Below are 13776 nucleotides of genomic sequence, written 5' to 3'. Positions count from 1 at the left end.
TACTCTCAGCTCGTCGACGAGTTGCTTTTTCGTAGCGGCGGCCATCGTGCTGCTATCGAGGGTCGTGAGCAGGCTTTCGACGATGGTCGCTTCCGAGTCTGATGACGATGCACGGCGTGGCGTCGCTCCGTCTCGTGGCGTCGTTTCTCCTTCCCCATGCAGTTCGGTCGATTCGAATCCTGTCGGCTGCGCCATGTCAGCGGGGAATAAATGATGGGTATAAGGCAAGGTTGATTTTTAAGAAGAAAACTTTATTGAACTGAATTACAAGTGAGTCGACGGGGTTACAAGTGAAGGAAGAAAACGCGACTCGGTGCTGGAGCTCGTTCAGTTGCGTCCGACGCCGCTCGTGTCTCGGATCTCTCTCTCCTCTCCGGCGAGGCGTTGCTGCGTGTTCCCGGCTCGCAGTCTGACTTTTTGTTGTTTCTTGTGCGGGGCCGAAATGCTCTCGGTGAATTCGAGCTGCAGCCAGCGCTCCCCGGATCTTAGCCCATCGTCTCTGTTTGGGCTCCAAGCACGTACGCTGTAAACATAGCGGCCGCGTGAACTCGATGCACGTTGTAAACACAGCGACCGTGTGAACTCGAGGCACGTTATAAACACAGCGGCCGTGTGAGCTCGAGTCCCGGCTGACACTAATAGTTAATCTCTGATTATACCACTCAAAGGGCCACAGAGATTAACGTGGCAAAGGCAAGCTGGGTCGAGTTTCACGCCACGCAGCCTAACGAAAAGCTTAAAGAGCTCCGCTTTTAAAAAAGTGTCTGTGCTGCCTCAGGTGAAAACTTTTAGAGAATGTACACTAAACAGCGGCAACAGGTTTCGCTTACGAATTTATGATAAGCAGTCCGCTAGGCGCGCCCTTGCCTTCATAAGTAAAATACGTATGTACGCCATCCAAATGCAGTCGTAGTCTCATATCCTGCGCCGCTCAGCTGAGCTCACGAGGCGGGCTTTCCTGCGAGGCGATTCGGAGGCCGCGCCGTCGGCTCCTTCTCTAGGGGCCTTCGCGGCAGGTTGTGAGACGGCACCGCACCTGGTGTACGTCGCCTATGCTTATAGCCTGCGTGCAATAAACGGCTTAAGTATTGACGAGGCCCTTAAACGCGGTCACAAGCTTACCTAAGAGTGTCGCGTATACGGTGGGTAGCAGAAGTCACTGTCCGCGAAGTGCTTGCTGCACACTGTCGATGAAGGCGTGGGGCGCTTTCCCATTCTGAACTTGACTATTCGCTTCTTCTTCAGCTTCGAGCCCCTAGGATAGTTGTGAAAGCTAACGCCTTTTTCACGAGCGGACGGAGTACGCTGAGAGCAGTACTTCACCACTGCGCAGCACTCGCCGCGGAGACAAGCGGCCGCAGTTCTACGAAACAAAGAGCTGTAGTTCCAAATGAACGTTAAAAGCAGACCAACGGTTGTTCGAACAGCGTCAGTAGCCACCATACGCAAGATAACCAACTGAACTGCTTTTTTGTTGAGATTTACCACAACGGTGGTTTCAACACGGTGCTGGGCCTACGTAGCAGATGAAAGCGCGCGAATCCCCGCTCTGACGTCATACAGGCGCTGTTCGCAGCGCCGCCGTCGGTCGCACACCAGGCCAATACCACAGGGGATGTAACCGACCGACCGACCGACCGACCGACCGACCGACCGACCGACCGACCGACCGACCGACCGACCGACCAACCAACCGACCGACCAACCAACAGACATGCACAGATGGCTAAAGACCAAAAGTCACATCGTATATTATAACTGTGAGGACTGTGTCTTTGTGTGTGAGCTCTCCCTCTTTCTCTATCCCTTTCTGTATACCTCCTAACTACCCCATGATTTACCCCGTGCTTACCAGTTATTCTAGATGGTTAACATCCCTGCCTTTCCTCTCTCTTGTTCTTTCCTTGATCGATAACCACGTCCCCAGGCAATGGGCATGTCAGAGGCTCGCCACAAATCCCAAGCGTGAACATTCAGGGAATGTACAATTTCACGTTACGCCACTCCCGACCGGGATCAAACCGGGGACCTTGTGCCTGTGAGACGGAAAAAATGCGACGTGATGATGACGTCACAGATTACGTCATCATGACGTCGTCCGTGATCACGTTATGCTTTTTGGACCGTTCGTGTTGACGCCGTCGACGGTCACCTTTCGCGCTTCATGATGCATCTAACACTTTCGCTTAATAACCAGCAGAAAGCTTTTACTTTCATCCTTTAAACTGCATCTCACAAGCTGGTTGCAGCAGGGTGGAAGCTACGAGGTGTAAACATATCACATGCTTGCGCAGCAAAACGTAGTTCTATTTGTAATTGCATTATAATTGGAGAAGCTTAAGAAAACTGCATTTTATTTGGCACGTGCTACGTCACAGCAATACGCGATACATCACGAATCACATGTACGTCATAAGCATTTGATTATTGTGTGGGTAGCTGCCGATAATTGTGATGGCGAACCAACATGGCAGCACCCATGCAGACTCGATCGCCCGCTTCGATTCGAAGTCTCGTTTGCTACTTTCCCACTGTCCTTACAGCAATAAATCAATGGTGGAATCGGCTATCGCTTTGTGTCATCTCACGCTGAGAACAAAGTATCAGGTACGTTCTGATGATCAGCTGTTTGTTCATTGTACCCGAGAATTTAAAAAAAATCACAGCATATCCGTGGAGTGAATGATGATGAGTGGGCGAAGCTGCGGAGGTTCATCGGTAAACCGCGAATCTTCCGTGAATTCTGCCCAGTACATCATCACCGACGTGAGATCGGGCGCGTTTATACTAAAGGTTCGATGAGAGTTATGACGACTTGCAGCTCACTTTAATTTTACATGTACGCTGTGAATTTTCATTGTTTATAAAAACATTGCTTTAGAAAACATCTTGCGTCTCGTTAAGCAGCTGGCGTCTTTTCGTTTTGCTTTAGAAACATCTGGCGTCTTTTCGTTTTGCTTTTAGAAAACATCTGGCGTCTTTCGTTGGTTTATTTCATCAATCAACGGCGTTTTGAACAAAATTTTTATTGTTTAATCACGCAGAGGAGAAATCTCACCAGGTACACTCTAATCACGGTAACGTTTAGGACAGCATAAAAAGACATGTAACCTATAATTTATAAGTTACATGGCTGTTACAGCAATTTTATCTTTGTTTTTTCTTGATTTCCCTCTCTCATAAAGGTTACATCGACAGTAGCGCGCCAAGTTAAAAGCTAAAGCACCGCGATGAGCATTGTAACCTTTAGATTGTAACTTATATAAGCGCAATGACTCATCCGTCAGGGGACCTACACTATGGACTGGAAGTTTATTGATCAATGTGTCACATCGCGATCTGTCTTGTTCAAGGCTGGCTTTATCAATTGAACAGCGGATGATGTACACGGGTCTTGACAGCAGAAAAGCAAATCACAGAAGCAGCGATTTTACATTGCGGCATACTGAGGCAAGCGATGGTGGGGTATGAACTAAAAGTGGAGTTCAATAAGGTGAGCCCGCTTCCAAAACCCGTAATTTATGAAGTGACATAATCTGCACAGACATCGGCAGAAGCACAAGAACGAAAAACTATCGTATGTTGGTCAAATGTTTGTGCTAAACAACTTATTAAGTAGCTCTTATATCTATTTTGCTTTTAAGCCGCAGAAGTAATTAATTTGCCTCCGGGAAGCTTCGCATATGGCTACAAGAGAAAGTACTGTGAGCACACGACAACCGACCAAATTAAACTGACGATGCGATCGAAGAACCATCCCGTGGCGCGAGAAAAATATTTTTCCGAGACTCGCAATACAATTTATTCGAATTTCGCTGTCGTGTTGTCTAGTTCGTTTCTTTTTTTTTTTCGCGTTATAATTAACGGATCGTAAAGTGCAGCAAAGGTCACGGGACAACATAGCACCAAACACGCTTAACCGTCATCAATTCGCCAACACGGGAGAAAAAGATGCCGCTGAGTTCACAAAACAGCGTGGGACGGCCGCTCCAGTAGAGAGGCCGCGTAGAGAGATGTATGAGCTCGCGGTGAGTAACAAATGTGTCGTCCTCGAGGCGCCGCTTTAACTTTACCGAACCAGGGACGGCGTCATCTCTCCTACGCTTTGCACAGCTTGAGGTGTATGCCGGGAAGAGCATTCGAATGCGAGGCGGTTGGTGCGGTTGTTGAAGTCGCGTTTGTGCAGTGCTGCTCTTTGTTTCATCGATTTATCCAGGTTTTACACTCCGCGCTTTGTTGCGTACGTGCGTGGTCTAATCGTGTTGTGTACGTGAGTGGCGTGTAACTAGTGATACAGCACGCAAGGACAGTCATTAACGTGCGCGATCCGCCGCAAATCATCCACGAGGCATTGAAACGGGCACGTTCAGTGGGCTGCGCGGCCGTTGCGACGAGCTGCATTGCTGATTCTTCGCTTGAGACTGGCAATTGTCGAGCGGGTTGCATCCGTTGTTACGTTGCCCGAAGACAGTAGTAAATGTGATTTGCAGGTAAGCAATATTCTCTCTTCAGTACGTTATTTGCTTGTGTATATGTACCTATGCCGCGTGTTTACCTGAATTCATGCTCATGCTTACGCTACTGTACGAGATGGGTCGTGTCATACTTTTATGTTTTAAATAAATCGTGTCATACTTTTATGTAATGCATGGTTATTGGCAGTATTTGCTCTGCGTTTGACATTACAAGATGAGTGTTTGGGCGTATATTATCAAACATCCGACTAAGATCATTCGTTATCATACACGTTTATGTGAGAAGAGATGAAGGACAGAAGTTTAACCCTTCTTGCTGTCGCCGTCTTGGTACCTTCAACACGCTCGATGAAGGCTGCAATCATGGTGTGAAATACTGTAGGCGGCATAAACAAAGTGCCCCAGGTCAGCTTTGCCCAGACGAGCTCTGCGTGCGCAGTAACTCGCTCCTGTCAATGGCAGTCTGGGCTGTTTGTCATGTCCTTGTCACCGGTACATGATATTTCGTGGCGTCTATACGCAACCCAGGGGCGTAACCAGAAATTTTTTTCGGGGGGGGGGGGGGGTTCAACCATACTTTATGTACGTTCGTGCGTGCGTTTGTATGTGTGCGTGCATATATACGCAAGCAAAACTGAAAAATTTCGGGGGGGGTTTGAACCCCCCCAACCCCTCCCCCCCTTGGCTACGCCCCTGACGCAACCTTTCGCCATGCTTCAAACTCGGCTGCGGTAGTTTTAGGTGGACGAGTGAGGGTTTAAGGCGGTAATGCGGGCTAGTTGGTTGTGATCACTGGTGTTCATTTCGGTGGCGCAAAGAAAATTAGACACATTAAAAAAAAAAAGCCCTCGTAGAGTGATGTGGCGCGTCGCGCCTGTGCAACGGGTTTTTGTGTGTTTCCTTGCAGTAAAGTCAGTTGATCTCTAGCGCCCGTCCTGTCTACGTGTCCTCTCTTGTCTTTATAAATTGTTTTGCGCTACCGAAATCAATAAAGCTTTAAGTACACGAAAGACAATGAAATGGCGTTAAGAGTGCGTTTTAAGTGTAGTTTTAAGTGTCTTAAAGGAAATCACAGCATCCTTCCGTGTGTAGCTAAATGTAGCAAACCCGAGACACTGAGCCGACCGAAGTAAACATTTAATACACACACACACACAAAAGGACGTTTATGACGTGAAAAAATAAATTGCTAAATCCAGTGCTTTGGCTGAGCACGTTTCAGGGGACACGCAATCGACTGGGGGAAGGCACGTGCTCGCGCTAGAGAAAAATGACTGTCACGACGTCTTTATCTCGAGTCGCTCTTGATACCGACCATGCCGTGTGTGTGCGTGCGTACGTGTGTGTGTGAGTGTGTGTGTGTGTGTGTGTGTGTGTGTGTGTGTGTGTGTGTGTGTGTGTGTGCTCGTGCGCGCGTGTGTGTATGCGCTCGCGCGTGCGTGTGTGTGTGCTCGCGCGAGCGCGTGTGTGTGTGTGTGCTCGCGTGTGTGTGTTGCGCTCGCGCGTGCGTGTGTGCTCCTGCGCGTGTGTTTGCTCGCGTGTGTGCTCGTGCGCGCGTGTGTGTTCGCGCGTGCGTGTGTGTGTGTGTGTGTGTGTGTGTGCGCGCGCGCGCGTGTGTGCTCGTGTGTGTGTGTGTGTGCTCGCGTGTGTGTGTGCTTGCTCGCGTGTGTGCGTGTGTGTGTGCGCGCGCGTGTGTTTGCTCGCGTGTGTGCGTGTGTGTGTGTGCGCGCACGTGTGTGTGTGTTCTCGTGCGCGTGTGTGCTCGCGTGTGTGCGCGCGCGTGCGTGCGCGTGCGTGTGTGTTTGTATGTGTGTGTGTGCTTTTTCCTTTAGTCGGCTCAGTGCCTCGGGTTTTCAACGTCACCACGTATCAACCCAACCAGACGGGCTTCCGTCAGACTTCAAACTTCTGCGTCTTGACCTAACTTGAAACCTTACCACAAATATATGCTGAAGTCATCCTCATTCCATAGTTGCACTCATACAGATCCCAATGTACGGCATTCAAAATTCAGATAATTCATGCTCATATGCTGCTGTAAGAGTTGGGGCGAGTCAGAAAAATAAATTGTCATGCTTTTACGCATTGTTGCCGGCAGTATTTGCTCTGCGTCGCTCGATTACGTCTAACTGCTTCGCTATCAAAACGGGGCAGCTGAGAATATGTTACGCGATAAGCGATACGCTGTGGCTTAACGATTTTTCAGATAGCACGAATGCCAGCAATCGTGCGACGTAGGAGTTCAAAGGGGGACATGGTCAGTGTGGTTGGTATGTCTTTCGATGTCCTTAGTTCCTTGGCGATAAAAATTTGTTCTCTGGCACTGAGATAACTTTTTTTGTGTTCTCGTTCTGTTCTAGGGTGCAAGCAACGTGTCATTGTGGTTAGAAAAAAATGAATCAGTATACATGTGATTTAACTGTCAAAGCCGGAATGTTTAAAGGTACGTAGACAACACAAGTGATTTTTTTTCCCGCCATATTAAATGTGTTGCGTTGGAAATGTTTACAGCATACATCCCGCCCAAGGCATGCTGGGATGATCTCCTATCAGGCAGCTTGGAAATTTCCAGACGCCGATATGCCTTACGTTCGGTGCAGCCGAGGCAATGAACTGTCAAGTGGAATATGCCCCTTGAGGAAAACAATTAGGTACGAGCATATTCAAGCTCCACGTGGAATGCCAAGTATGGTCACTGAAAAATGTAAATTGCAATGTTTCTGTTTCTAATCACCTGCTGTCGTGTTTCTGCTACTAAACTGTTACTTACATTATTGTATTACTGACTCTTGTGCTAAACAGAAGTAAATTGCATTTGGGATTAACGTGCGTTTTCAAATAAGATTTTTGTTTTCCGATAAACGTATTGCACAGGATAGTAGATTTGAGGAACGCTTATGTATTGGTCAAGTAACACCCTCTTTTTTTTTTGGGGGGGGGGGGGGGTGGAGTATGTGTCTCACATTACGTGCTATCGGCAGTTGTGTGCAAAGTGGCAGTAACCGTTGGAATAGTGCAAAATAACGGTCCTCTCCATTTAGGATCGACTGTCCAGCGAGGAGACTGCGGAATCAGCAACTGACATATTGACTGATGAAACATGATGGTGCGTGCAGCAAGAGAGGGTTTGACTGCAGATCCTGACCACCTGCTTCTGTAAATTTGTACCAACCAGAGGCGAAAACAAGAAGAAACGCTTTGAATACCTGCGGTCTTCTATCAGCGAGACAAGTCCCTGAAGCTATAAATCAATAAACTTTGATGCATTCTGCTTTGGAGGTATAAAGCATTGAAATATGAATTCTTTTCGAATGGTGCATGTTTTTTTTTTCTTCAGAAAATTTCTTGTGAGCACGCACAACCCGAGCAACAAAAGTAAAGGACTGACAATCACCCTCTTTTTGGCTGCCCTCTGGGTTTCAGCTGTCCTGCAGTACCAGCATTTATGGTATGCCGCACACACTAGTGTACTTAAGGAGAAGCACGACGCTGATCACGTATTATTTGCAGGGGGCTCCACTCAGTATAACAGCTCTACCCGTGGCCCACCCACCCAGATGTCGCCTATAACAAAGGGTATGTGCCTCTTTTTTGTTTCGATCTTCTTTCTGCGACACACTTCGTACCACTCGCTACACGCATGATCGGCCCAGCCAAGTGTCGTCTAGCAAGAGAAGCGTGGCTCTTCCTTTAGGGCTTCTTTCTGTGCACGCCTAACCTTTTGTACTTCTTTCTGCGGCTTTATTATGCAGCGTACAAATATGTACGCAGAGTAATAGAACTTTCACGGCGGTGTCATATGGCCTGCCCTGTCCTGAATACACACGCTGGAGCTTTGGAATAATTCTGGTACATGTCTGCATAGATCACGACAGTTGCGGTGTCCGTGGCAAGAGATGTACGCTTCCCTAATCGCAAGAAAAAACACAAAACAATTTCCTTTGGAGTTGGCTTAGAGCTTGCACGCATCATAACGTCACACCTTCACCCACAAGCATCGCGTCGTTCAAATGCGGTCTGCCACTAAAACGATAAAGCTTAGAATAACAGAGAGCTAAGCTAGTTGGTAAGTATTCATTCTAAAAAGACAGGGCGTGCAAACACGGACACAAGAAAGAAGTCAGGACACCACAAACGCCGGGTGGTGTTTGTGGTGTCCTGACTTCTTTCTTGTGTCCGTGTTTGCACGCCCTGTCTTTTTAGAATAAAACGATAATTAAGAAGAGCAGGTGATTGACAGATATTCTTAATCATGAGTTGTGCCATGTGTATCAGACAAGTATCCTCTCTTGATCCAATTACGTAGATGCTTAAGCATTACAATTTGCATCTCTCGAGAAAACCGCGTTCCGGCTCTTGATATGCGCTCTTGGTATTATTGTATGTTTCGCGTATGCATACATTTGCATTTACTGCGTGTTTTTCTGATAATATCATTCAGCATTCGTATATAATATGCACAAACGTACCAGCCAGCTACTTATTACGCGATGATTTCAGACATTTCTTTGGGTTTTGCGAGAAGTACGTAAAACTGACTTAACGTGGCGTATGGCGAGTGGTCTGTATATCAATTTTGAATATACTCTACGCCGTGAGGAGCAGTGTTAATTCTCCGCGCACTTCTTTACCGCCTTCAGCAGCTTCCCTGCTTTGTCAACCTCCCATTTTGTCAGTATCCACGTTTCCAATGCTGATCCCATATTTGAAGGTGAACAAAATGGCAAATAGCCCTATAACAAATAGACGGCTGGTATTTATTATCGGATAACACATAGTTTGATAAGCACGAATTACACTGTGAATGAAAGTGCACGAGCAGCAGAAAAATAATTTAAGTGTTATAATCACGCCAGCCTATGCTTAAACTGCATAGAAGTTGGACCAAGAGAGGATGGCCTGACACGTATACCATGATACTGTTATAAAATATCTGGTCTTCACTGATATTGACGGGTCGACCACATTTTAATAATAATCGCGGTTCATCATTGCTGTAGTGCATGCTAACTCCAAGTCACCTCAAATATGCGAATGTTTTGTTAGCTGCCTCTTCTAATGAGCGAAGGCGACGCGTTTGGCATCGGTCACCGCAATTGTCACGTTCTATAAGCAGTCATGCACTTGATTTATTACAATGCACCATCGCGTGTGTTCCGAGAAGCACCTTCCATGTGACACCTTCCGCAAAGGTTCGCATTTCTTAGCGTACGTATATGGACGGTGTATTAAAACCGCACAAGGATGCGCGGAAAAAACACGAGGCATGCGCAGCACGAAGTGCGAAAGAGTGGAAGGTTGTGCTTCCGTTGCTGTGGCACAACTGGCTGATCCATGTGATGAGCGTAACCTCCTGGAATGCGTCGAAGAAAGAAGAGCGAAGGAAAGAAGAGGCGCAGAGCGGTGGCCGTATAAAATCTCCTGCAAGCCGTTTTGTGTAAACACTATACCGTGTACTGTACAACGTAACCTCTATTTTTACGTGATGTGTCCGTATAAAATCTCCAGCAAGCCGTTTTGTGTAAACAGTATACCGTGTACTGTACAACGTAACCTGTATTTTTACGTGAGAATGCTCGATACTGTGAACCGGTACTAAAGGTTACTAGATAACTTCTATTTTATAAGTACCCAAATTTGTGAAAATGTGCACCTTTAGTAAACGTTACCCTGCTTAGAGTGTACTACCTTGGAGGTAAACAATGGCTGCTAATGGGAATGAGAGGCAAGAAGTCGGCTTTTAGCTAACACTTACACTTCTACTTCTACTAACGTTTCCTACTGGAACATGCCAATGGCTGCTAATGGGGAATGAGAGACAGAAGAATTCGGCTTTTAGTTAACGCGCACGCTGCGAATTTTTTATTGTTCAACAACGCACAGGAAAAATCTCCCACCGGCACCACCTTGGAGGTCAAGATCTGGTACTAGCGTTACGACTGGGACGAACGGGTGCCGCTTTAAGGAGCTTCGCCCCTAAAATGAATCTTGGAAACAGTGCAAAATAGACACGACTATACACTGCTGTCGAAGCATCCGGACGCAGATATAACGCAAACACAAGCGTCGATTTAGAACTTACGGGCCACACAGCTCACGACGGCGACTTCATAATTTCGAGACGCAAGGAACCAGCGTCGACGTGTGCTGCCATGTTGCTGCTGTTCTTTCTTTTCTTTTTTTTCCGGCGCTACCGTTGCTGCCCAACGTTAAAAGCATTGGTTGCTACCGTATGCTCGCTTCTCGTCCAACGAGCGTTGTTCTTTTGCGGCTCTGCTCTTAATGCCCAACTCTTAGCGTTGGTTGCTGCCGTGTGCTCGCCCAACGCGTGAGCGCAGACGCTGTGGTGACACCGAGCAGACGACGCGACGCGGATGAATACATCGTCAGGGGTGTTCGCTCTTCCTATTGGCTAAGCAGCCACGTAGATTCCACACTGATAAAAGCTGCAGCTTGTGAGATGAGGTCAGAGATTATGAGACTACTATATGCTACTGCCCCTGAGGCGGACTACCAGTTGGGTTACGCACGGAGTTCATTGCCATGGAGCCGAACATACACCGGCACTGCTAACATATGTTATCCTCAAAAGCCTCCGTCATTACTCTGGTAAGACTGCGCATCATGACTTCATATCTTTTCAAGGTTCTGGGCAACCCTATAACATAAGTAGCTGTTGATATAGCTGTTTCATCTTCCTTCATATCCTTTATGCTAGCGCCACCTATTGCAATGTCAATATGAGCGAAAAATTCTGCTACTCATACGCAAACGTTCGCTGCACATAGATGCTAAAAACAGTGGCGTGAAGTTTGCGATTCGTTCTAATTAAAATATCCACGCACAATATTCCTTGGTAGGTGTCAAGTGATGCGCAAGCGCACAGCTTTATTAGATGCATCTTATGCTCGGGGCAGTGTCCGCTCTGCGGCGTCCGCACCCATACTGCGCATGCGCCAACTCTCCCCCTCTCCTCGCGTGAGCGCGAGGAGGTGGGGTGGAGGAGGTGGCGTGAGCGATGCCTCCGCTTCGTTTCTCCTCTCCCGTTTCTCTCTCTCCGTCACAGCTGTGCGCTCGTATATAATGCGGCGCGCGCTCGCTCCCGTTGCACTCTCCTTCGCAACGGCGCTATGGACGCTCGCGAAGCTGAACGTAAACGGCAACGCCGGCAAGCGAATCTCGTAGCTGCGAAAGCGCGCGTTCGCTGTACTTCCATCATTCTCTCTCTGTGCAACGGTGTGCGAAACGCCACGAACAACGTCAACGTCGGCGCTAGTTGCAGCGGCAGCGCCATAGCCGCGGAGCAGAGGAAGGCTCGGGAAGCCGAACGTAAACGTCAGCGTCGGCAAGCGGTAATTCAAACCCCTCGACAACCACCGTCTGATAAGTCGCAAAAGAGAAACGGAAACTCGATGCGCACCCTCCGCGATGCCTTCGCATCCCACCATGGTTGCCCGTAGGGGGAGATGATGTGTAATTTTGTAGGTTGCGGCCTGACCTAGAGCGTCGTTTCTGGGCGACGTGGCATGGCGTCTTTCATTAGCGTTCGTCAGCGTCTGAAACGGCTCCACAGAAGCTGTATACCTAGCTATTTGAACACGAGCTTGGCAAAAATTTTCGCAAAGTCTAAATTATCCTGACGGTTAAAATCCTCCATTGTCGGCTTTACATCTCGTCGTAGGGAGGGCTTTTATTCCCCACAAAACCGAACGAAGTCGTCTTAAAAAAGTGCTCTGGTAATACTGACACCGAATTACCAGACAAACCCTCCTGGGAGGCTGTCATGCGCAACGTGGAGCTCAGCAACCAACTCCTGGCAATCCAGAGGGCCCGGGACATCGCCGAGAGGCTCAAGCTTCCGGCACCTTCCTGGATGGAGCCACCTGGCTGAGCTAGCGGGACCTCCAGTCGCGTTCAGCTTCTGCCACTTTTGGACCACAATAAAGTTCTCACTCACTCACTGAAGAAGTGTTGTACGTTTACATTTTGCCGGGAAGCTGCTTACCTCTACTTCCCGTATGCATCTCCCACATGTGTTTCCACGGGGGATGGTGAGGGGGCAATATGGGCAACTTAGGTCCGTATCGGGGACATTTGGCATAGACAGCAATGTAGACGGGTAGGGAAGACGGGGAAAGAGGGTACCACGCGTGTCGGATGTGCCGGCGCGGCTGCACCAGCGGTTGCGACAGATGCATGGGAGGTTCGGTCACCGCGGCGGCTCTTGAGTCGACGAGGTGTTGCCGCGATGCTTTAGTACGACGTCATACGTGGTGTATTTAAAAGTGGAATGCGCATATCAGAGCTCGAATCGTTGGAATCTTCGCCGCTCCTGTGGAATATATAACTGGTAGCGCCATCTGTGTTGCTGCTCTTGTGGCCATGACGACGTAAATAACCGTGTGTAATACTTATGTGCAGTCCACGTAAATGTTGTTATGTGGTCAATTTTTAATCGGTAGCAGTTCTAGGTGTTGCTTACAGCTTCGCTGTCCAACCACTTCCACAGCGTGGATTAGAGGCACCTTAAAGCGAGCCTGTCTAAGTCTACCCTGTGCATTCGTCATCATCCTAGTAGTACTACTAGTAGTAGTTGTAGTAGCCGTCACGCATGTCACGTGACCACAGGGTGGAGTGAATAAAGAAATAAATCAAACGAAATGATGATTACAATGATGATGGTGCCCGAAATGATGATGATGATTAGTTTCGGTACAAAATACTGCGAAAGTAATTCACATTTTAATTAATTACATTAATTTGACGTTTGCATTAATTGTGACAAACAAAGGCAAGACAGTTTTTGTGCATAAGAGGGTCATGTAGATAACAGGAGGGCGCACATTTGGCAGTAATCCGGCAGCGCCGGCAGCAAATGTCGTGGCGCGAGGTGTTCGCTGAAACGTTATTGCCAGAGTGATTAGGTTACGTGATTTCACTTTAATCATTCAAGTGTAAGCACACGTATTTCAAATCTAGCGGCGGATTTACACCACGTGATCTCGCTAGCCAATCACATACACATGTGCGCTTGCAGCCGATGGTTTTCACGGCGCGGAACTGGCTGAATTTGTAAAAACAAAAATTTCCTTTTTGCCGTTATCTGCACACTTTCTGACCCCTGTTCTCCCACCCCAAACGAGGGTGGCATACCAGAAACTCGCATTATGTTAACTAACCTCCCATCTTTCTTTCTCTCCAGGACTAATTGAAGATGATCTGTTGAAATTGCTTACGATTACTCGATTCCGAAGATCACATTTATATGAACGTGGACGCGCTGTAGTGTTAGCGCAGGTGG

General features: G+C 47.9%; 1 long non-coding RNA gene across 1 annotated transcript; it reads left to right on the top strand.

The window, feature by feature from the left end:
• The first annotated feature begins 4363 nt into the window (after window positions 1–4363).
• On the top strand, window positions 4364–7618 carry LOC125758460 (uncharacterized). The gene is made up of 4 exons (XR_007416095.1): window positions 4364–4490; window positions 6836–6918; window positions 6987–7126; window positions 7517–7618. It is a non-coding gene; the product is annotated as an uncharacterized LOC125758460 (long non-coding RNA).
• The last annotated feature ends 6158 nt before the right edge of the window (window positions 7619–13776 follow it).

The sequence above is a fragment of the Rhipicephalus sanguineus genome, chromosome 5, assembly GCF_013339695.2.
Source record: "Rhipicephalus sanguineus isolate Rsan-2018 chromosome 5, BIME_Rsan_1.4, whole genome shotgun sequence".
Lineage (NCBI taxonomy): Eukaryota > Metazoa > Arthropoda > Arachnida > Ixodida > Ixodidae > Rhipicephalus > Rhipicephalus sanguineus.
This window is presented reverse-complemented; position numbering and strand designations above follow the sequence as displayed.